Source organism: Myodes glareolus, chromosome 15 (assembly GCF_982192425.1).
Source record: "Myodes glareolus chromosome 15, mMyoGla1.1, whole genome shotgun sequence".
In the NCBI taxonomy this organism is placed as follows: Eukaryota; Metazoa; Chordata; class Mammalia; order Rodentia; family Cricetidae; genus Myodes; species Myodes glareolus.
The window spans coordinates 65,443,356-65,466,117 of NC_142040.1; the positions used below are offsets into that span (position 1 = coordinate 65,443,356).

At 45.6% G+C, this 22,762-nt stretch overlaps 1 protein-coding gene and 1 long non-coding RNA gene across 2 annotated transcripts in view; one reads left to right on the plus strand and one right to left on the minus strand.

Moving 5' to 3' along the window:
* The window catches only part of Basp1 (brain abundant membrane attached signal protein 1), a 49,398-nt gene extending 43,243 nt beyond the window's left edge, over positions 1-6,155 (minus strand). Inside the window, exon 1 of the mRNA XM_048457045.3 lies at positions 5,950-6,155. The gene's annotated coding sequence lies outside the window, so the exon portion shown is untranslated. The remainder of the gene's footprint in view (positions 1-5,949) is intronic.
* Positions 6,156-6,272: 117 nt separating this feature from the next.
* Positions 6,273-21,571, plus strand: LOC125414922 (uncharacterized). Its single transcript, XR_007236448.3, has 3 exons — positions 6,273-7,522; positions 18,655-18,718; positions 20,423-21,571. It is a non-coding gene; the product is annotated as an uncharacterized LOC125414922 (long non-coding RNA).
* The last annotated feature ends 1,191 nt before the right edge of the window (positions 21,572-22,762 follow it).

Genomic DNA, 22,762 nt, shown 5'->3' on the forward strand with positions numbered 1-22,762 from the left:
GACATTAGCCCCTAGACACAATGACAATGGCATTTCTAATCAATACGCCCTAACAGTGTCTGCTTCTTGAATATTGAAACTGTTCAGTAGCTCAGTTTCCATTGAGAAATTTGGATTCACTCACTTTAGGGGAATATTGAGGGATATTAGCATGTTAAGAATTACTTAGCTTTGAGAGTTTGCATCACATAAGATAATATGGCCAGTTAGCACTGGTGGATGAAATAGAGCTAAAAGCCGCAGATCTTAAGCGCACTCTTTGAATCTCTACTTTCCATTTATTTTCAGGTGAAATACATATTGCCATTAGTCTGAGGGGATTAAAATTCAATTGTGATATGCGTCATCGCAACCTAATGACATCCTGGAACTAGGAAGTGTCCTGCCAACATACTCAAAGAACTATAGCGATGAATTTCTGTTTATTTTGTTTTGTTTGGGGTTTGTCTGTCTCTTTGTTTTTTTTAGCCATTGATTTTTTAAGTTCTTCCAAACACTTCCCAAGGCATTCTCATGGGCATGGCATGCAACACTGACTTCATCTGAAGAAGCATGTGACTAGCTACCAACCCAGAGGACGAAGTAAGGGAAATGGGTATGTTCACCACTTCAGAGGGAATGGGGACTCAAAAAGACAAGCCGAGGCTGGATGGGCCATTGTCCTAACTTGATGATTTTCTGTCATCCTTATAATAACTCTGTAGTCCAATCTCCACTTTCAAGATGAGTGTCAGGCACGCCGAAGCTGAGTGGTTTGCTGAAGTTCACCTAGCTAGCAATGCCTGAGGCACCTGAGGCAGGATTCTATGCAGGTGATCACAACCCCAACCACACCAACCTAAAGAAGACATCCCTCTAAACACCATATTCCATATACAATGCCTAAACTGTTCCTACCCCTCAAAGGGTTACTCAAAGAGCTACTGACGCACAGCTCCCCTCCTCTCTTATCCAACGTGAGTTTTCTTTCATTAAAAGTTCATAAAATGCTTTTAAATGACAAGAAGAAAGCACCAGGCAGGGGTTTGGCCTTCTCCACTCTATCCCACATTCCTACACCATATTTCCTTATGCTCGAGTGCCCTGTTGGGCTCAGGAACAGGATCTATTTCCAAATCTCAAAAACTTTCAGGAAAGTCTTCCCAGACTCCCCTCAGTCCTGCCCTCTGTGCACCAAGGGCCTAGGCTGCTCAGAATTCTCTATGTGTTTCCTTAGATTGGTACTTAAATCCTCCAGGCACAGAGGGAAAATTCACCATGAGCTCTCTCTGTCTCTTCCTTCACCCCATCCCTAACTCCCAGAGGGACAGAGGAAGTGCTCTTTAACCTCTACCAGTTCCTACATGTGTGGCTCCTCAGAAGTAAAGCTAATCTGCACCCTACTGAGAACACAGCTATGACACTCTGCTGTCAAGAGGTTCACCACGCAACCTTCCCATGTGACATTTATCTGCACATCTGTCTTTCTAGCCACAGAGGGATTGACATGTAACAGCAGCTCTCCTTCAGAAGACTAGTAATGGCTGTGGTTTGAGAAACTACCGGGGTGTCTATAGTTTCTCAAAACAACTTAAATGCCCTCTTGATTTTCATAAGCAGCCCTGGGATCAAAGGGGGCAGCCTGAGACCATGCAAGTCACTTTGGAGCAAATCCACACAGTGCCCATAGACTATCAAATTGTATATATACATCACACATATGCATATACCATCTACATATGTGGATGATATACACATATGTGATATCTGGGTCCCTTCATATTGAAATCGGCTGCTTCTGGCTAAATGTGGCTAAGAACTCAGCTCTTCATCTGCAGCCCAGGACAGAAATGCAGCTCAACACGGTAGAAACTGTTGAGTAATGTCAGTTCCATTTAGTACATCAAATGTCATCAACAGAGAGATTAAGGAGCCTTCAAGAGCCAGTCACTATGATTAGTCATTCCCAGGCATGTGTAATCCTTACGATAAACTGAAAATGGGCACTAATATATCTATTTTACAACTGAAAAAAAATGGGGAAATTCATCAAGATATGATGTCATTTGCCCCAAGTAGACAAGTCACTATCTAAAGATCCTCCACGCCCAGTTTCTCTTGATGAAACCCCAGGATAAACTCCCAGCAAATTTCCCCAAAAAAACACATATTTTTATCTTGAAATCCTGACTGTCGGCAACTCTGAGTTCCAAAGAATAAATCTCATGCTCACTGGGTTAGCTCAAGTCTTGGGAGAGAACGAGTTGGGAAGGATGAGCTGAGAGAAGACTTGAGGACAGAGACTGTGTCTGTCCTGGAGAAGGCCAACTTGTGCGTGTACTCAGAGGGTATCTTCGGCAACCACCGAAGTTACCAGCTAAGACCCTCATCGTGGAGAACAGAAGGTGGAACCTGCCCACACCAGTAAAGGTCTATGCAAATCCAAAGAACTAGACACCAGCACACCTGCTTTGATGTCATTCTCAGGACTTTTTTGGACAGCACTTGAAAATCAAAATTTTATAAGCGAGCACAGAAATAAGACCAAAAATTATGTTCAAATCCTTTATTTGGTGGTGTTTGCTCCAGATTTTAAAGTATAAGGGTGGTTAGAGTGAGTTTGAGTCCTGAAAAGAAACATCTTAGCTAATCTCAATGCAATTTTAGAGACATTGGTAAGGAGCGTGTTTGTAGACTACTAAGACTTCCCCTTTCGAATATGTATTTATAAAGACAGAAATGAATTGTTTTCCAAAGACCAATATAAAACCACTGAAAAATAACATTCTATACCACTTCATTTAGTATTGTCACTAATAAGATTTTATAGGGCATACATATAAATATGTATGTACACATTTAAGTGTATATACATGTTACCTGAGCTGTTTGAAGTATGGTTATGTTGTGCAATGTTTTACAAAACTACCATGGACAACACAGACCTCTATTTTACAACGGACAATATTCCCCAAAGGTAGGTTTCTCTCTGATTTCATACACCATTTATTGTAACCATGAAATGAGAATGGCTTGAAGTTAAAAAGAAATAAAAATAAAGAAAACATAATTAATACATTTAAACCCATAATGAGATTTGTTCTGGAAAATCCAGGAGGATTATGTACAGGCCTCCAACTCCAAGCACAGGGAGCCTAAAGCTGAGGGTTCTTCCACTGAATATTTAAATTAAGGTAATGGAGGAAGATCCATTTCCTAAGCCACAGAGAGCTTGAACACCAGTCAAGAAACACACATGCCACTGTCCAGATAGTCAATATTCTCAACTGCTGGTACAATATAGCAGGATTTGAAAGAGTTCCCTTTCTCCACCTGCTAATGCTTGGCAAGAAAGCTGGCTAAAGGAACAAAAACTAACATAATATTTTTAATTGATTTTAAAATTATTTTGTTTAAAAACCTAAAGCTCACTGATTTGAAAACTATTGATTTTAGACTATATTCCAGTGCTCTCCTCCATTTTATTTAAGTATAGATAGCCCTATAATTATATTACTCAATGAATTATTCATACAGAATAATACAGAACTCTAAATACATAAAACTCATCGCTAAGGATCAGAGAGAATAAAACCCTTGCCACTTAAGAGGCGGCCAGACACTCGCCCAACCAATTTATAAGCTGTGATATATCAATGTGATCAACATTGAGTGTATTTTGGGTCCTTTAAGGAACAAAAGGGAGGACGTCCGTTTTCTGCCACGTGCTATTCCACCAGGGACATGCTGGAAATCCTTTAGCATGAAAACCTTTCAAATACAACCCGCCGCAGCAAAAACAGAACATTGGGCTCCTATCTGATTCATACCGTCAGTCACATTTTGAATAACAAAGGTAAACCAGCATCTCCTCTTTAAAAAAAAAATCTGAAGGTCCATAAACTGGGAAATATATCATTTGAAAGAAAATCTGACATCAAAGGACTATCATGGTTGCTGGGGGGGGGAGCATTATGAACTTGGTGCTTCGCCATCTTCTTCCCAGCAACCCTAGCTCCCATCTTCCTCCCCACCTCTGTGGGGTTTGCCTCTTGGGATTCTTACTGAAACAATAAAGTAGGAATCAAGAGAATTCGGAAAAGGCTTAGGCTGCTGAAAAGGTAACCATTTTCTCACGCTGGCTTCTGTAGGCCATCTTGTTCGTTTAAATGCCAAGATGTCTTAATCTGTCCCAGGTGGTATCACCAGGGGCAACACCATCGCTGGTCTGAGACTAATGTTCCTTGGTCAAATGACCCGCAATAAAGAGCTGTCAGGCAAACAGTTAATTGATGCAAACGAAGAAAGCCACCATCCCTGCAGTGAGATACATTAGAACAGAAAGAACAATGGACAGTTCTAGAAAGAAAAAAAGCGGTGTGCGTTAAAAAAATAAAATAAAGCCACAATTTCCCTCGCTGAAAAGGATGCTAAATATTGGGGGGAAGGGGGTTAACTGAAATCTGATAGAATCAGTAAGATTGGCCTGGGGGGGCGGTGGGGGGAGAAGCACGCACATCACCACGACGGGGGCGGGGAGGGGGTGTCATTTGTGTCCAAGGGTTTCATGAAACATTTAGGGCAAACGCCTTTGTTCCTGGCCTCGGGAGGGTAGTGGGTGGATGGATGATGGGGAGATCAGATGGGGCTGCCTGGCCCTCCACACCCTGCTCTCTGGCGCATGCGCGAGGCCAAGACAAAGGAATAGGTAATTACAGTCCCGATTCATTCATTTTGCCCGCAGTACTGGAGGTCTGTGAGCCTTTGCTGTGTTCCCAAGGGTGGAGGTTAATCCACACCCCATCAGCAACCCCTTTAATACTCGTGTTTCATTTTGACCCCGCCACGCAAGTGGCCAGCGGTATTGGCTAAGACAGAGGTGTGTCAACCCCCGTACAAAACACTGAATTTGCACCCATGTGCGTCGTGCTCCTTTCAACAGAGTGAAAATCACTGGGGCAGAGGCCGTCCACCGAGTTCGTCTCAAGGCGGAAATGTCTCGGGGGAAGCAGATTAGGAACAGGGCCAAGCGTTCGATGAATATTCATGAAAAGAATGCGGTCCCCAGCCACGCATTGTGTGCCATCGGATCCAGGCATTCTGCAATAATTTTCTTTTAATGGTGAGGGGAAGCGGGAAACCGGCGTTGGGTTGTAGCCTTTGAGCTACGGGCAAAAATCTACAGAAATCTTGGCTTGCAGCAGGGTTGAGCCCGTTGGGGCCGCGCGCTGTCAGGTTCAAGCCCACACCCCCTAGGCTGGGGCGGCGGTGGAGGCGCACGGCGGGTTCTCTGAGCGCAAAGGCTCAAAAAGGAAAATGCTGGAGATGTCCACAGGTTAGTGGGAAAACAGCTCAACCGCAGACCGGCTTGGGGCTTTGATCTGCCCCGGACGTGCACACCGCCTTCTGAACCTCGTGTTCCTCAGTTACCCCAAACCAAGATCCGAGAGTCCCGCGGGCCAAGCCAACCCCCGCCCCTTCTGATCGGACCAGATTCCGTATCTTCTTTCTCTCTCCCCACCCCACCCCCACCCTCCATCTTCTGCTGCTGCGCCCCTCACACGGAGGGCTTTCTCCGTGGCTGTGCGGGTTCCGATGACAGAAGACTGGGTTCAGCCCACAAAACCGTGGCTGGTGGATACGATGGGTTTAAAAGGGTTTCGCACTCGGTATTTGCCGGTCACCAGCAGCTTCCCACCATCCCTTCCCTCCCTTCCGAACTCGGTTCATCAGCCTCGCCACCACCCGCCTCAAGCTCCCCACCCTATGAAAGGCCGAAGCTGTCCACCTGGGGGGATAGCATCACCCTGAATCCCCCACATAGAGAAGCCCCACGCCCACTGTGTCTGCTCCCGGCCGCACCCAGCTGCACCCGTGTAGAACCCTGGGCTTCAGGGTGGGGCGGGGCCCTGGGGAACCGATGGCCCTGAGTCCGCTGTGGCGTTAGGGATCCACGGCGCGCCTCCTTACCTAGGCTTTGGGTGCCTGTGCCCGCCCTGGGTGAGCGCGGTGCCTCCAAGGGGCCCGGGTGGCTGGCGTCGTCCGGCCCGGTGCCTGGCTGCTCGGCAAAGGCTCTCTCCTGGCTCGACGGCGGAGCCCGGAGCGTGGAGCGAGTTGGAGCGCTGCCGCCGCCGCCGTCGCCGCTGCCGCTACTGCCGCCGCCGCCGCCGCTGCAGCCTCTGCATTTCTCGCTCGCTCCCCCTCCCCTTCCTGCCCAGCGCCCTCCCCCCTCGCGTCCGCCCGCCCAGCTCCTCCGCTCGCCGACCCCGCCCGCCTCGCGCCCGCCCCTCAGCTCCTGGCCCGCGCCCCACCAGCTCCTTTTGCGCCCCGCTACCCGGGGGTCCCCAACTTCTCTCCTCCTGTAGCCCCTGTGTCCCGAGACGCCCCGTGATCCAGCGCCCCCCCGTCACCACACCCTCACAGTCACCCCCACCCTCTGCTACCCTCATCCAGATCCCTCCCCTCCAGTCCTGTGCCTTGCCTGCCTCCCCAACAGTTTCTGCTAGTCCCCCCTCCTATCCCCTTCTTGCACGCCCCTCCATCCTCCCACCCACGGAGATACTGTCTGTAGATTTCTTCTCTCTGTGTCTCACACACATTTTATTTGAAAGCATTGAATAAGTAGCTCAGGCTCTGGCTCAGACTTAAGGGACTGATGAAGTACGCCCCCACCGCAGCCAGCTTTCTCTGCGCCCCAGTCCAGCCAGTTCCAGACGTCGGGCTGAGATTCTGCTATCACGTAGGCAGTGAGACTGGGGGAGACGCGAAGCTTCCCTTGAAACCATCAAGACAGATGTGCGCGTGTTTTAGGGTGTACCCCCAAGGCAAGCACATCTGGGGCGTCTCCAGGCAGATGCTCACCCTCGGGGTCAACCAGGAGGCTGCAGCTTTGCGAGACAACCACCGCCCAGAACCCTGGTCCGGGTGGAGGGGTGGGCGGCACCGCCCCTCGGGGAATGTTCTCCCGACTTCGGAGAGGAAGAAAGGAAGAAATGCACCCTAGGAAAATGGGCTTCGACTTTTTGTGTCTGTGCTTTCATGGAAGTCACCAGTTCTCTGGCTGCTTAAGATGCTGCTCAGAAGCGCACCGAGCCAGACTGTGGCTAGCCTGGCTAAGTCCGCGTGTCCTGGTCGGCGACCACTTAGGGTAGCCCCGGGATAAACAATAGCCACCAAGTCTAGGAGAGATATATTCGCCATGCTTACCTGTTGACAAAAAGAAAATGAAAAATAAAATTTAAAATTTGGAAAATAATACATGGTAACATCTTTTAGAACCGAGGCTTTTCAGACAAAAGCCAATTTTACCATGCCAAAAGCCATGGAGCCCTGGAACTTCCGTTCGCGGCACTTTGGCGCCCTCTGGCTGTGTCAGGATTGCTTGCTTGTTCTGCTTCGTCCCAAACGAAGAGGGGCAATGGAAATGCTTGCTGTCCTCTTGGTTGGATCTACCCTCATGAGAGGAACACGAATTCAGAAGGATCTTATCCTCCACGGTCGCGATGGCAAAACATAACCATATTTATAGAGACAAACGCCAAAGGTAAGCGCCTGCTGCTGTCAGCGTTTCACCTAGGAAAGATAAGTCTTCCTTGACAGAATAGAACCTTAATAAGATTGGCAATAGAAGTATCAGATCTTAACCAAAGAGTGATGGGGGAAAGTTGAAAATATTTTGTGGTGGCTGATTCTCCTCCTCCTCCTTCTCCTCTCCTCCTTCTCCTATTCTTCCCCCTCTCCTACTTCTCCCCATCCCCAGCCCCCTCTTCCCTCCTTCCTTCTGTCTCGATAGATAGATTGATAGATAGATAGATAGATAGAGAGATATATAGATAGATGATAGATAGATAGATAGATAGATAGATAGATAGATAGATAGATAGATAGATAGATAGATCTTTCTTTCAACCTCTCTCCTCTCCCCCTCCCATCTTCCCCCTGCTTAAACTAATTAAGAAATCAAACAGTACAAGAACAGGAAATCAGATCACAAATGAGATTTATTCAATTGAGCATTTTTCCCTTATGTCAGTATACTACCTATGACGCTAGCCCTATTTGAGGTGCTGTAGCTCCCACACGAGAACCAATTATGACAACCAAAACTGTTTCCAGATATGGCCAAATGTCCTCTGGAGGCAAAAACCATACCAGAAAGAAAGCCAGTCGATGAGTCACTTTTAAAGTTCTTAAAGCCAGCCTCTGTTTCACTCTGTTAACGAGATGAATGTTTATAATGCATGGTAGTTACTCTTTGCTAAAGGAGCTAAGTAGTATGTGGAGCTGAGTTGGGGTGGGTGGGTGTTACACGGCGTGACATCCCTCACTTAGAATTCGGGTACTTTTTATCCCAGGGATCATCTTCAAATTAATAGACAGTTCTACTGTGTCTGCAGGATAAGCCTGTAGGTATTGTCTTCCTGTATGTAGCCTCATGTTTAATTTTTTTTTTGAAAATAACAGATAAGAAAATTATTGTTCAACACCTTTGGTGCTTCTGGCTAGGGTTTTAGGATGGAGAGAGAAAACAAGCCTTCTAAAGGTGTGACTGGGCTACAGATCACTGGTTACCATGGAAACAGAAGGCAAAAGCTTATGCTGATAAACAGGATTGCAAGTCTCCTTGATGCTGTCTCCGATTAGATTTAGTTGTTCACCCCGTTTTGAATAAGGAAAAAATATAAACAAAGGAAAAGAAGAGTAGGCCAAGGGTGTGGCTCAATTCTGGAATACTTCCCTGGGATGCTGGGGGCCCTGACTTCAGTCCTCAGTACCACACCTGTGAACACATGCACTCGCGGATGGGAGAGATTCAGTAGGAGCAGAGAGAACGGTGATGGGTGGGTTAGTTTCATCTCTGGCCACTCTTCTGGCCATCTCAGAGCATTCCCTTCAAAACATCTCTAAAATACACACACTCGGGGAATTAGTATTTGAGCAAAGGAAGCTTTGGATTTCAGAAAATCACTGCACTACCTCTTGTGAATGTTACAGGCGAATGAATTTGGGAGCTTAAAGGGTTAAGGATATGATTCACGGCAAATTTAATTAACGTTAACCATGACAACCATGAAAAAGGATGTTTTCCTTCTCAAAGGAATGAAGGATTTAAGAAAAAAAACACAAAGCTAGACTACACAGCTCATACACTGAATTGCAGTCATTTTAATTGCCTGTATAACTTGTTCCAATAAGCCCTCACCTACATTATTAAGGTTTGCATCAAGAAAACAAATGTTCATAGCTATTGATTTTTGCTAAATGATTGGCCAGAAAATTGCCTGCAATGTAAGGGACTCTTTGTCACTAAAATTACCCAGTTTCAAAAAAATAAAGTCACCCCATGTCGACTCAGCTTTTAAAATCATGGCTCTGTTGTGTACCTGACATTTGTTTATGTTGACAGACCTGATCTCACCCACCAGTCTCGCCTCTGACTCTGTGGTCCTATCTCCACCACCACCCACCAAGGCCTAGCAACAGCCTCCGTTTCCCAAGATGAATAGAATGAACACAGGACAAAAATGTGTGTGCAGTCATCTTTGCTTGAGGTGGCTTAGAATTATTCCTGTTTGTGTCACTAGAGAGACCTGAGGTATATTCCACTCCACTAGTATAAAATTTCGGCCACAGGACTAGCAAACCTCTTCCAAATATTACAAGCAAAGGGTTAGTCAGTATTATACATGAAAGTATAATGTATACTCTTCCCCCTAAATACATTTAAGATTTTCTTCAAAGGAAAATATCAAAATTAGGCTGATTTCATCCTTTTTCTTTCCCCTCTCTAACCCCAGCCTCACTGCTCACGTGGCCAGAGGAAAGAGTAGCCTTGGTAACCTTGGCTTCATCGATGTTATGAGTTGTCCTGCTTCCCAGAAAGCATTTGACAATGTCACATAAGAGTTGGAGAGAAGGAGCTAGCATCAGGTTGATAGAGGCCTGGGAACAGTCCCACAACAGTTATCCAGCCCAAAATATCAATCATTGTAATAATGAAAGGGCTGAGAAACTCTGGTAGAAAATTGAGTATGATATTCCACCCAGTTGGGTAAGGCAAGATTTTTTTTTTCATTTTATTTGAATTTATTTGTTTTTGGTAATGCTGGGCCCAGCAGAAGCTGCTTTTTGCTGTGGTGTCTTCCTCGGGGCATCACAGACTGACGTGGGTTGGGCTTCTAGTAGAACGGTCTCTTTACCAGTTCTTTAAGAGACCCTCTGTCCACTACAACGGAAATCTGGCAGGTTGCTTCAAGAGCAAGGCCAAAGATTACCGCTGGGAAATTTGAATTCCATTCCCTGTTACTACAGGCTGGGTCATTGAAAGAAAATGGCTTAACTCCAACTCCCCATTTTACCTGTTCTTTAAGTTTGTAAAAGGAAACCCGGGTAGACCCTTGTTTAGGAGGAAGCACAGGGCTTGAAGTGGGAGGAACTGGCTGGTGTCGGCATTGTTAGCAGGATGCAGAATTTTCTCCAGCAACCTGAGTCCTCCTGAATAGTTCTCACACCCTCTCATCCCCCATAATTTCCCCACAAATCCCTCAGTTCCCAAGTAGATTTCTATTCACCAGCACTTTGTATGAACAAACCACATAAAACCGAAGGGAACACGGGGTCTGCTTGCCAACCAGCAAGGGCTCTTCCAGGCAAGGCATGCCTGTTGCCACAAGACACCAAGCAAGGGATTAAAGGGTAAGGACTTTAGTCTGGGGAAAAGGCCCCTAATTTGGGGGCTCCCTTCCCTCTGAAATACTTTAGAGGATAAACTATTATGGCATAAAGAATGTTGTAGAACATCCGCTAGCTCTCCTGAGACGTTGAAGGGGGCTGTAGAGCGGGAGAGCCGTTTTGTCTGCCTCTTGCAGCATTAGTGGGACCCGCTTCTGCACACAGATCAGCTCCTGCTCCGTTAAACTGATGGAAATAATTCTGATTTAAGTCCGGTGCAAGGAACGGTGCCCGGAATAAACTGGCAAATGCAAAATCAAGTTGCCAGTTGAACATCAGGGACTCAGCCATCTGTTTTAAGCAAATCAAAAGATGCTGTGTGACCCACCTCAGAAGTAAGCTCTGCTCAGGTCCTAGCGTCTGCCTGCCTCTGCTCTCCCAGTGAACCCCTTAAGATCCCAAGCAGCTTCTCCAACCCCCTTGTCTCTCAAGCCCAGGCAGCTCCGACTCCAATGAAGCTGAATGAACATCAGGATGAAGACTTGGTCTCCAAATCAATAAAGTGATGTGAATGAAACAAGAGAGCCAGACTGGAAATGTGTGAAGGGGAAAAATGGAGTGCACAGTTGCATGAATGTGCCCTGGGAACATGACACAGTGGGAAAACCCTGGCCCCCAGGCTAGAGTGCCAGTATTCTTGGGAGATTTTTCTTTTAAGTCTCATTTTCTTTATTGTTTTTTATCAAAACTAAGCACAAATCAAGGTGTCAAAAGCAAGCTCTCATGTGCTTTAAGGGAATTGCTGGACAATGTATATAGTATTGTTCCAATGAGGTTATAGATAAATGGCAGGGGTGTCTGAAGGGTTTGTCCCCAGACAGTGGGTCCCCCCCTAGGAATTTATGCTACTTCTGAAGTGGGGTTTAAGGTAACTTATGTTTCTGGGCTGTCTAATTTTATGTCAACTTGATACAACCTAGAGTCATCTGAGAGCAGGGAACTCACACTGAGAAAGTGCCTCCATAAGACGGGGCTGTAGGCAAGTCTGCAGGGAATCTTCTTAATTAGCGTCTGATAGGAAAGGGCACAGCCCATGGTGGGTGGTGCCACTCCAGGGTGGGCCTGGATTCAGTCAAGAAAGCAGACTGGACAAGCCGTAAAGAAGAAGCCAGTAAGCGTCTCCCCTGCATGGCATCAGCACCTGCCTCCAGCTCCTGTTCTGTTTGAGCTCATATCCTGATTTCCTTCCGTGATGAACAGTGATGTGAAATCCTCAGACAAATAAACCCTCTACTTGCTTTTTGTCATGGTGTTTCATTCATCACAGCAATGGTAACCCTAAGTAAGAAGCGTTTTAATGTCATGTTATAAAATTCTATGTTCAGTGAAGAATTTTTGTAACTGCCCATGTACTGATTTGGTGTCTATAATATACATAACCTGGGGAGTTACCCAGTACTCAGGAATATCTGACAAGAGCCTTTCCTCTCATCAGGTCTCCCAGCACTGCCTTTTTTAACGTCAAGCCTCCCACATCTTTCTGCTTCACTTGTATCTGACTGTCTCCACTTGGATGAAGAATGTACCTCATTCTGACCTCAGAACAGAAAGATCAGGCTTGGCCGCTGGACTTCGAGAGCCAATGGCCTCTCTGTTCTGGCTTTCTTGGTTTGAAAGTGACGCACCAATGAATAGCAATTACGAGAACAAGGAGTTTTTGACCTGGAGTTATCCTTCCCTATTCATCGATATGTTGATGAACCCAGAACACAGAGCTATGTTCTGCTTTCTGCGTAAAACTTTTGCTTCCTCCTAGCTCTATCTGAATGGACTATTACACAGAATCATTGCCAAATCAGAGCAGCTCAACACTGTATATTGGCAAGCCATTACTTTCCTCCTTCTAGCTCCTAATAACGCAGCTATGACAGCTTCCCACTTCAAAAGGTTTTTCACCCTTTGAAATATTCTGTATACGGGTCTAGTATTGAGCCTATTGGTCACAGCTGTGTTGATTTTTATGGCTTTTGCCCTCCAATAAGATTAAATAAATTCAGTACAATCAAAAGAACTTAAGAAAACCAGTTCATCCAGAGCTCTTCTACCAATACACCCAATAATTCTGCATAGGTGCAGAGTGGTTTTAAGTTGCATATTGAAGTGAGTACCCATAAAAGTCTATTTAACAATCTATTAAGGGGTGCAATGAAAAGCAAACTCATGAATACCAAACAAGGCAGACGCCGCTGATCCAGCTGCTGCTGATCCAGCCGCCGCTCTCCTGTTGCTCTCCCAAGGGTGGTGGGGACCAATGGCAAGGTTTACTCTGACTACCATGAGAGCTCACATGACTCATCTCTGTTTTAATCGGTCACATCTCCAGAGACAATCACGCTCATGGCAAGTCACCCCAAAAGTCATTGGCTAAATGGATCGAGCTTGCACCACAGTGCGTATTTCTTCTTTTCTTTTCTTTTTTTTAATATTTGTAATTATTATGTATACAATATTCTGTGTATGCCTGAAGGCCAGAAGAGGGCACCAGACCTCATTACAGATGGTTGTGAGCCACCATGTGGTTGCTGGGAATTGAACTCAGGACCTTTGGAAGAACAGGTGGTATTCTTAACCTCTGAGCCATCTCTCCAGCCCCTTCTCTTTTTTTAACTAATTCTCTGAGAATTTTGTACAATGCATTTTGATCATATTCATCTCTCTTCCCCAACTCCTCCCAGATCCACCCTCTTTCCCTACTCACCCAACTTTGTATCCTCTTTCTGATTTTTAGACCCATCAAGTCCAATTCGTGTTGCACATACATTCTTGGATGTGTGGCTTTCCACCAGAGCATGGGTGACGACAGCCGGAGGTCACACAAAGAAAACTGACCCTCCATTTCACAGAGCGTATCATTGCCAGCAGTAGTTCCTTGGTTAGGGGTAGGATCCGTGCCCTGCTCCCAGCTCCATAATGGAATTTTGTATTGCACAGTTCCTGAGTTTTCTGAGAAGGTGAAAGTAATGCTGTCTGAACAGGAAATTCTGTGCAGGGATTATCTGTTGGACAGCATCACAGTTCTCATTAAGAGACCAAAGCTCGGGGCTGGAGAGATGGTTCAGTGGTTGAGAGCACAGACAGCTCTTCCAGTGGACCGGGGTTCAATTCCCAGCACCCACATAGCAGCTCACAACTGTCTGTAAATCTAGTTTCAGGGGACCTGACACCCATGGCAAAACACCAATGTACATAAAATTGCAAAAATAAAATAAATAAATTTGAGAGGGGGGAGAGAGAGGAGAGAGAGAGGGGAGAGAGAGAGAGAAAGAGAGAGAGAGAGATGAGAGAGAGAGGAGAGAGGGGGAGAGAGAGAGAGGAGAGAGAGAGAGGAGAGAGAGGGGGGGAGAGAGAGAGGAGAGAGGGGGAAGAGAGAGAGAGGAGAGAGAGAGAGAGAGAGAGAGAGCCCAATGCTCTGGGAAGTACTCACCCCTAGTACTGCCTCTTCTGTTGAGTCTCAAGTGGAACTTGGCAATCAGGAGACCCCAGTCTCTTGGGATAACCAGGGACAAAGATAAGGGAGTTCCCAGACCTCCCTTAAATTCTTTCTTTTTCTGCTCATCCTCATCTTCTTCCTTCTGTCTCAGCCTCCTCTGCTCCTCATAGTACTGGGACTGCATACAGACCTTGAGTGTACTAAGTAAACATTTTCTTAGATTCTTCTCAAATGCCAGATACTGTAGTGTGAACTTGTACTAAAGAAGAAAATTTAATTTAAGTGCTGCTTTAGCTAAAGCAATGAGTGAATAAAGAAAGAAGTTGTAATTTAAGAGCTTCTATTCTTCCCCCACCCTGCTTTTTTCTTCTTTACCTTTTTCTTCTTCATTTGAGACCATGGCCTACATTTTAGCCGTGATAGAGAGTTCTCCCACTTCTCACTGGAAATCCATTGAGAGAATCTGTCATTGGACTCTTTGCATCCTGGCTTAGCTGCTGGACTCAAATGCCTTCATGTGACATAGTAGATACCGCAGAGTTCAAAATCCAGGAAATGGAAGTGGCGATCTGGGCCAGAAAGATTGTTAAGGAACATTTGCTAGGTGGATGGACTCAAAAGTGTCCTGCATGGCTCCTGGGAACTCTTAGAGGAAATCCAGGCTGGAAGATGACGAATCCATCACCCCGTGGAGACTCCTTAGGGCAATGGATGCTGAAATGCTCCTCTGGAATGGAGAATCAGAACACACACACACGAGCACGCATACACACATGCGCACACACATTTTCTCCACTGAGAAGAGAAGGGTGGGCCAAGGAGACATAGAAAAACTACTATGACCGCATTTCAGGTACTGCCCTCTACATAAACCTGACATGAATGCTATTTATTTAAATTGACATTACTACACTTTCTCAAAATAACTAGTGTATTTTAAGAGTATTTGAAAAATGAAATAAATCATAGAATACCTGTCTATCAAAAGTATATAGTCTAAAGGGAAGCACAGGAGCTGCAGCAGAAGTCAGCAGCAACAACAATTACAAAGGGAGGAAGGGTGAATGCTTTGGGGCTGAATGCAGGGACACCGCCATTGCTGTCTGCAGCACCTAACTCCAGGACAATAGTAGGAAAGCCATGATAGACAAGATATAAACAAATGGACATGCTGTGAACCAAGAAAAGTTTATTCATTAAGAAAAGGGACAGTAGGTTATTCCCTTACCTCTGGTGTAGATAGTGATCATTTCCTCTGGTAATTTGATTTGTAAACTCTCAGCAGTGAGCTTGAAGCTTCATTTTGGAAAGCTGAAATTTATCTAACATACATTGTCTTATTATTTAGTGGCAACAAATAAATGAAGAAGATACTCTGAAAACTTTTTAAGTGTATAGAATTTGATGTATTTCTATATTCTAAAATCCGTGCCTACTTATATGGCAAGCTTCACATTCTTTTAGAGAGGTAAATCCCTTCAGTTATTTTTCCCATCTACTCAAAACATTATGATTGCCTGTTACCAAAGGTGATGAAAACCAGAACTCGTTCCCAATTTCCATAAAAGGGACTTTCAGTCTCTTCTTGGGTTTATTTTATTTTAATCCCATGATTTCAAGTGAGTATTACCTCAGCATTATCACTGAGATTATCTCGGTAACTGAAACACGGTGTGGACTGTCTACTAATCTGCTCTGAATTATCTCTTTGTGGAGATGCAAAATAGAAGAAAAGAAGGCCGTGAAAGCCCTACCCTTTCCAGTGAGAAGAGGCCGAAAAGATATGGCTTCAGGGAAATAAAGTTTGAAGCATAACAGACTCCACACCTAGGATAGGTGTGGAAGGTCACTTGTCAATGTCAGACGATACAGTTGTTTCCCTTGTGATATAGGAACCCAAATGAATGCTGATCAGATAAACAGACACAGATCTATTTCTAGCCTTCAACTAATTTCCAAAGGCAGTTTTTAATTTTGAGTCTAGGTTTAATCCTTACTCTTTCGTTAAATGCTGAGAAACATTCAAAAGCTTGAGTTAAGTTCAAGTATAGAATTCAATCCAAGTGACCACGTTTTGAAAATTTTGTAAATAACTTCTCAGCGTTTCTAACTAAAAGAAGCATATTGTCCAAGCATGCCCAGCCCTCTGTTTCCCCTCCAGGGTAGACAGTGATAATCATGCATTGCTGATCAATCACATCCTTTCCATGGGTAAAATGTCCATTGCTGTACTTTACCCCACACCCCACTGCCGATCCGTCACTCAAAACTGCTATGTGGCTGTCATCTCCGATGCAGCTCCATTCCTTCATTTTGCAAAATGGAGTATCTTGGTATGTTAAGGCATTGGGACCTTCCCAAGTGCTATTAATAAGACCGTCAGTTCAGTGCCATTCCTGCGTGTGTTTGTCAAGCATTCACGTGACGGTGAGTGCTGACTGTCATAGATGGGCTTCTGGGAATGTCTGTGGGGTCTGACTGTGAATCCTGACTGAGGTGGGAACACCTCTAGGCACTGTACCTACAGAAATGGAGACATTCTAAAGAGACGCTTGTGTCCCTCAATGTGACCATCTGGCTATTGAAACAGTGGACCCCAAAGAAAGAGGGACTTTCCCCCAGGAATCTTATGCTATGATAAGGAAGAAACCCCAGCCAGAGGGGGAATTTACACAGTTCCAACAACTTGAGAAACTGTGTTATGGGCTGTAAGTAAAGTCTACATAACCCTCAGTGATGGGCGGGACCACAGCTTGACCTGGACTACTTAGATATGCATATCCCTGGCCCTCAAGTAAGACTTTTACCTCACTTCGGAACCCCTAAAACAAGCTGGGTAGAGGGAGAGCCTTGATGGATCTCTGTGTTTCTCTTCCCAGTGTGGCCACATTGCATAAATCACCCTTGTCTGCTCTCCACTGTTAATTTGACTCTTTTAATTGGCTTATTGATCTTAGATGGCTGGAACTGGTTTGGGACACAGGTTGTGACCTCTCAGGAAGGAAACCAAGTGGCAGAATGTATTCATGGCCCTCCGCTCCCTGGGTGCGAAAGTGATGCCACCAGCCAGCTTCCCGTTCCTGCCGTCTTGCCTTCTCTACTTCCTGCCTTCTTTGATGGGCTACAGTCCTCAGAACCATAAGTCACAAATAAGCCCTTTCTCCATTTAAGTTGCTTTGGGTTGTGGTATTTTATCACAGTACCCAGAAAGTAACTAAGATTCCCATAGATCAGAGAGCTGAGGTGACGGCGGGGATTACTACCTCAGGAAGTTTGAGTACACACATACTGAATGCATCTATAGGGCTCTCACTGGGTGCCAGAAACTAATGCCGAACAATAGGGGTTCAGCAATCACCGAGCAGAGGAGGCTTTTGTGACAGCAAGGTCATTTCCAGATAGTCACTTCTCTCTGAGGAGTGACAGGCGTCAAATGAGAGCCAGTGTGAGAGCCAGTGTGTGATAAATGGTCTGGCGTCTCCTAGCGTGAAGCTGATGCTTGATTAAGGAGAGACAGCCCTGTGAGGATGGGGAGGAGAATGCAGATGCTGAGCAGAGGGTACAGCCTTCAGGACCTCTAAGGCTCACTGGAAGGAGAGAGGGGCAGTGGTCCTCTACATCCAAAGCTGAGAGACAGGATGAGCTGGGAAGAGGAAGGTTTGGGCCTAGAGGTGATGGGGTAGCTGAGGCGGGGCAGTTCAGGGGAACTCAGGTAGCAGAAGACATGGAGGAAGGAGCTCAGAGGACCTGCCCCTCCCTGAGGACCTAAAGTCAGTTAATGCTTGTGGTGGGGAGAGACATGTGCTTCCGTGATGTGGCTGTCAGTGAGTTTCTCCATAAGTAACCCTAGTTAAACTAATTGGTTCATAATAAAAGAAAATAATTTGCTGCTTCATCATGGAAGAGAGGGTAGAAAGAGTACGATGACCAGGAGACTGGAAGAAGGGCTGTGAAATGTCACCATCTGCCCCTGGAAGCCATTACAGTGACCATCTCAGAGCAGCTACGGGTGCCTGCACCGGGGCTGTGCAAGACCGGGGCTCGCGTAAGTCAGTCATGGAGCAGGGGGCACTCAGAAGTCAGCCCCCACCTGCGAAAGGATTCTGAGTGGAGGAACAGGCACCCACTATGTTCACTTGGGTGCCTAGAGGAAAGCCCGCCAGGCTCCCGTGAGTAGTACAGACTCATGGCCACAAACAGCCCTAGTGTAATCCAAGACAGCAAAAAGACTTGAATATGAGTAAGGGCCTTATAAAGGGGAAGGGCTGACAGGGGCGGAAAGGAGGTGAAGAGGCTGAGGTGAGAATAACTAGAGGACTTTGGATGGATTTATGAAAATGTCAAAGATGGGAATTAATGAACGGCATGTAAAAGTAATGATTTGTTTCATAGAAAAGAAATGTAATTATTACATACATCTTGCAACCATTTACATTTCTACCGTTTTGCTTATTTAATAATGTATTATTTATTTTGGGTTCTTTTGTTGTTTTTGTTTTTGTTTTTTGAGATAGGGTCTCACTCATAAAGACCCATGCCTCTCCATCTGCCTCTCCACCCCAGGGACTGGGATTAAAGGTATGTACTTCACACCTGGCTTCTAACTTTCTTTTTCTTTTCTTTTTCTTCTGCTTTCTTTCTAATCCTGATGGCATCTTTCCTTTTCCTGCTTTCATTTCCTGGCATCACCAGCAGAAGCTTGCACAGACGCAGTGGCGGTAGGAAGCCTCGCTTTGCATGGTCACATTCAGCTCATGCAATATGGGCTGTAAGCTTCCCTAGTGTAGAGGCCTTCAATTTCTAAGTGTCCTGCCACTCCTTCGTTTGCAAACATATTTATTTCAAACTGGTTTCCTATTTTACAAACAACCACAAGGTGGCAGATTCGTTCGAGAAAATTCGGAGACACTGGCTTGGTTGGTTTCTGCCCTGTCATGGAGACTAAGCCAGAGAAGTGTTCTCACGAACCATCTAGTAATCTGGAAAAAACAAGTGTCAGTGTTAACATATGTCTTGTGATCAACAAGTCCTTGTGCACAACCACAATGAAGGAAATAAATGTGCTTCTAAATTCACAGGGAACAGAAGTTAAAGATATGGTTCTGTTGATCGGAAATCATTTCCTCTTAAGAAATGTCTATCCTTAGCTTTCTCGTGCAATAGATGGGAAGCCATGCAGAGAGACTCATTAAGTGTGACAGTGGGTAGAGAATGAAGCCCTGGAACACTCAGCCCTAAGTGGGATGTCTCCATCAGATCCACCCCTCCTGACCCAGGTGAGGCTGTGCAAGAGGAGGCAGAAAGACTATAAGAGCCAGAGAGGGTGGGGGACACCAAGAAAACAAGGTCTCCTAGGACCGAGGCACACATGACCTCACAGAGTCTGTGCAGCGTGCACAGGGCCTGTACTGGCCTGGGCCAGATGGGATTCCAGCGCCGAGAAGAGAGTGGACACAAGCCCCACACCAACTCAGAAGCTATCTCCAACTATAACCACTCACAAAGGAAAAATTCATTTCTCCAGTGGACTCTCACTTAAGACCAGGTGCTATTGCAAGCAGTAGACGGCCAAGAAAAATTCAGTGGTTTGGGGAGTTTTATTTTTTGTTTTGTTTTTTGTTGTTGTTGTTGGGGTTTTGTTTTTCTTTTTTAATCTCACAATGTTTTGTCTGTTTTCTTTCTTTTGTTCATTATTTATGCATTTGTCTTTCAGATTTTTTTGCTTATATTTTATGGTTTCCAATTTTGTTCTATGGATTTTCTGTGTGTTTGAATGGGTTTAAATGTGTGTCTCCTTGTGCTTTTTCTTTGGCACTCTCTTTCTCTATCTCTCTTTCTTTCTTTTCTATTTTTTATTATATTCTGTTTTTATTTATTTATTTATTTTGAGACAAGGTTTCCCTGTGTTACCCAGGCTGTCCTGGAACTCTGTAGACCAGGCTGACCTCAAACTCAGAGATTCTCCTCCTCTGCCTCCCAGGTGCTGGGATTAAAGGCCTGCGCCATCACACCTTGCTGTTTGCTTTTATTTTACCTTACTCCATTGTCATTATTATTTTAGATGCCTGTTTGTGTGCCTACCAATGGCACATGGCACAGTGCCCTGCGAGTGTGTCTACTGTTATTACACAACACAATAATTAATAGCAGCTTCATGCATTCTTTGCTTGCTCCGACACAACACAATTCTGTTTGGAACCCTACTTTCAAGGCCACACAAGGCATAAGTGCTGTCTTTATTCTCTTAGAGGAAATAATCTAAATTGGAAATTTCCCTTTCAGTCTTGAGGAGTCTCCTACCAATCGGACAGTTAAAGCATGACGACGTGAGTGACAGTCGGCAGTTCTACGGCAGAGATCAGCCTCAGAGCATTGTATGCATCCTCTCTTTCACCCCTGGCCACAACACCTTATGAAAATAAACTTATCACAGTCATTTCTTAGAAGCAGAGATGAAGGCCAAGAGAAGGCAGAGGCCTCGTCCTCCTCCAATTGTAAAACCGGATTCCAGCTGGAAAATCTCTCTCCAAACCACACACTAACAGCATGGATATGCCTCTTTCTCTTCGTAATCCCAGAGAGACCATGTAGAGAGTGCCAAAAATCAGCTCCAAGCCCTCAGGAGGGCAGAGACCACAGGCATCCATGAGACACCTCTCCGCCTCTCCCACTGTTCTCTCCTCTTTTTTCTCCTTCTCCTCTTCCTCCTCCTTCTCTTCCTCCCCACAATCCTCCCTTCTGCTCTCAAAGGCTCCTTCCCAGGATGGATTGGGTGCTGGGAGGACCACAGTTTAGTCTGACAGCTTCCTTTCCCTGTGTCTTATTTCAAACACGAACTGTACAATGTGGACTTACAAAGCATTTTTTAATGGTTGTAGATTGGAAATAAGGTATGTCATGCGAACCGCTTTTAAAAAGGATGCCGGTGCCGTTGCTCAAAAGCACCACTAGACCCTGATTCCTTTCAAGACGTCAAACTGTTCCATTCTCTGCATTCCCTAGCGTTTTGTTACAAAGCGTGTGAAGCTACAATAAGTCCGCTTCTTTTCATCTGTCTGGTGAAGACAGACACACAGGCCTCCAGTACTAGGCATACTGGAGATAATTGATAAAGTGCCACACGCCAATCCAGTGTGACCGGAACTCCACGAATAGAAGGCAAGAGTAGAATGCACAGCCCAACTGAGGTGGATGACTCAAAATGTGAGGTGGCTTGAGAGGGGGTGGCAAGATGGCTCAGTGGGTAAAGGCACTTGCCACCAAGTCTGATGATATGCGTTCTGTCCCCCAGACCCATGTGTGGAACAAAGGATCCAATTCCTTCGCGTTCCTCTGACTTCCACATGTATATCTCATGTATATACATACATGTAATAATTGTCTAATGTTGGCAGTTGGAAACAGCATTAAATAAGAAAATCATGGCTGTCATATCTGGAGATACATAGGACACAGTCTGAGAATGTGACAGACTGCTGTAGCCTACTGCGGCTGCCGTAACAAGTTCCAGAAACATGGTTGCTCAAAGCAACACAAACGTTCCTCCAGGCCTGGAGGCCGGAAGCCAAGGTGTCAGCATGGTTGTGCTTGGAAAAATGTCCCCTTCCCTCTCATTAGCGCCTGCTGGCCGTCAGCATGTCCAGCAGCCACCAGAATGTCTTGGCTTCTGGCCACATCAAGTCAGCCTCTCCCGGCTTCACATCATGCGTGTGTCTTCTCTGACGGTTCCTGTCGTGGATTTAGGACCCACACAAGTGATCAATAATTTCCCCATCCTGGGAGTTCATTATGTCTGCAAATATGGAAATGTCCAGCTGTTCTGGAGAATAGGCTGGGCCCGTATCTTTAGAGGGCATCGTTCAGCTCTCTTCATTGCCAGTATCCGAAACCAGTAGTCAAATCAGTAAAAACGAATTCAGGAGATAAAGCAGCAGACTGAAAGACAGCAGGTGTTGGGACCATTTGGAGTCCTGGCCTCCAGCTGCTCTTCCCTGCTTGCGATCTTTGCTTTCCTTCTGATTTGAGTTACTGGAAGCTGTGTCAAAGTTGTTGCCTTGGCCTTGAGGATCAGAGGATAAGGTTTTCACCTGTTGGCCCATCTGACTGTTGGGGATATCAGCCTCCGTGGTGCTATTGAATAGGGGGCTTCTTATCAGGGACTAGAGGTCCGTGTCTCTGTCTCTCTGTCTGTGTGTCTCTGTATGTTTCAATCTCCAGTCCCTTGCCCGAAGCTCAGGAACTGTATGGTAGCGCATAGAGAGCAGACAGGCGTTGTGTGCTGCAAGCAGGTGCACGCACACACACACACACACACACACACACACACACACACACACACAAAAGAAGAGCAGAAACCCCGAAGGCTTTACTGTGTTGGCCATAGAACACTGCAGCCCACCTGAAACAAAACATTAAAAGGCACCAAGTCTAGAAGTAAAAAAAAAAAATAGCCAAACAAATTCATTTAGGATAAAACCTTCCACTTCTATTGTATCTTGTATGTACACACATGCATGAGTGGCATGTGTGGGGGTATGATTATTTGCAGGAGGGAAGCACAGATGTATGTGTGAAAGTCAGAGGACCATATCCGGTGGCAGTCTGTGCCTCCTCCTCCCTCTT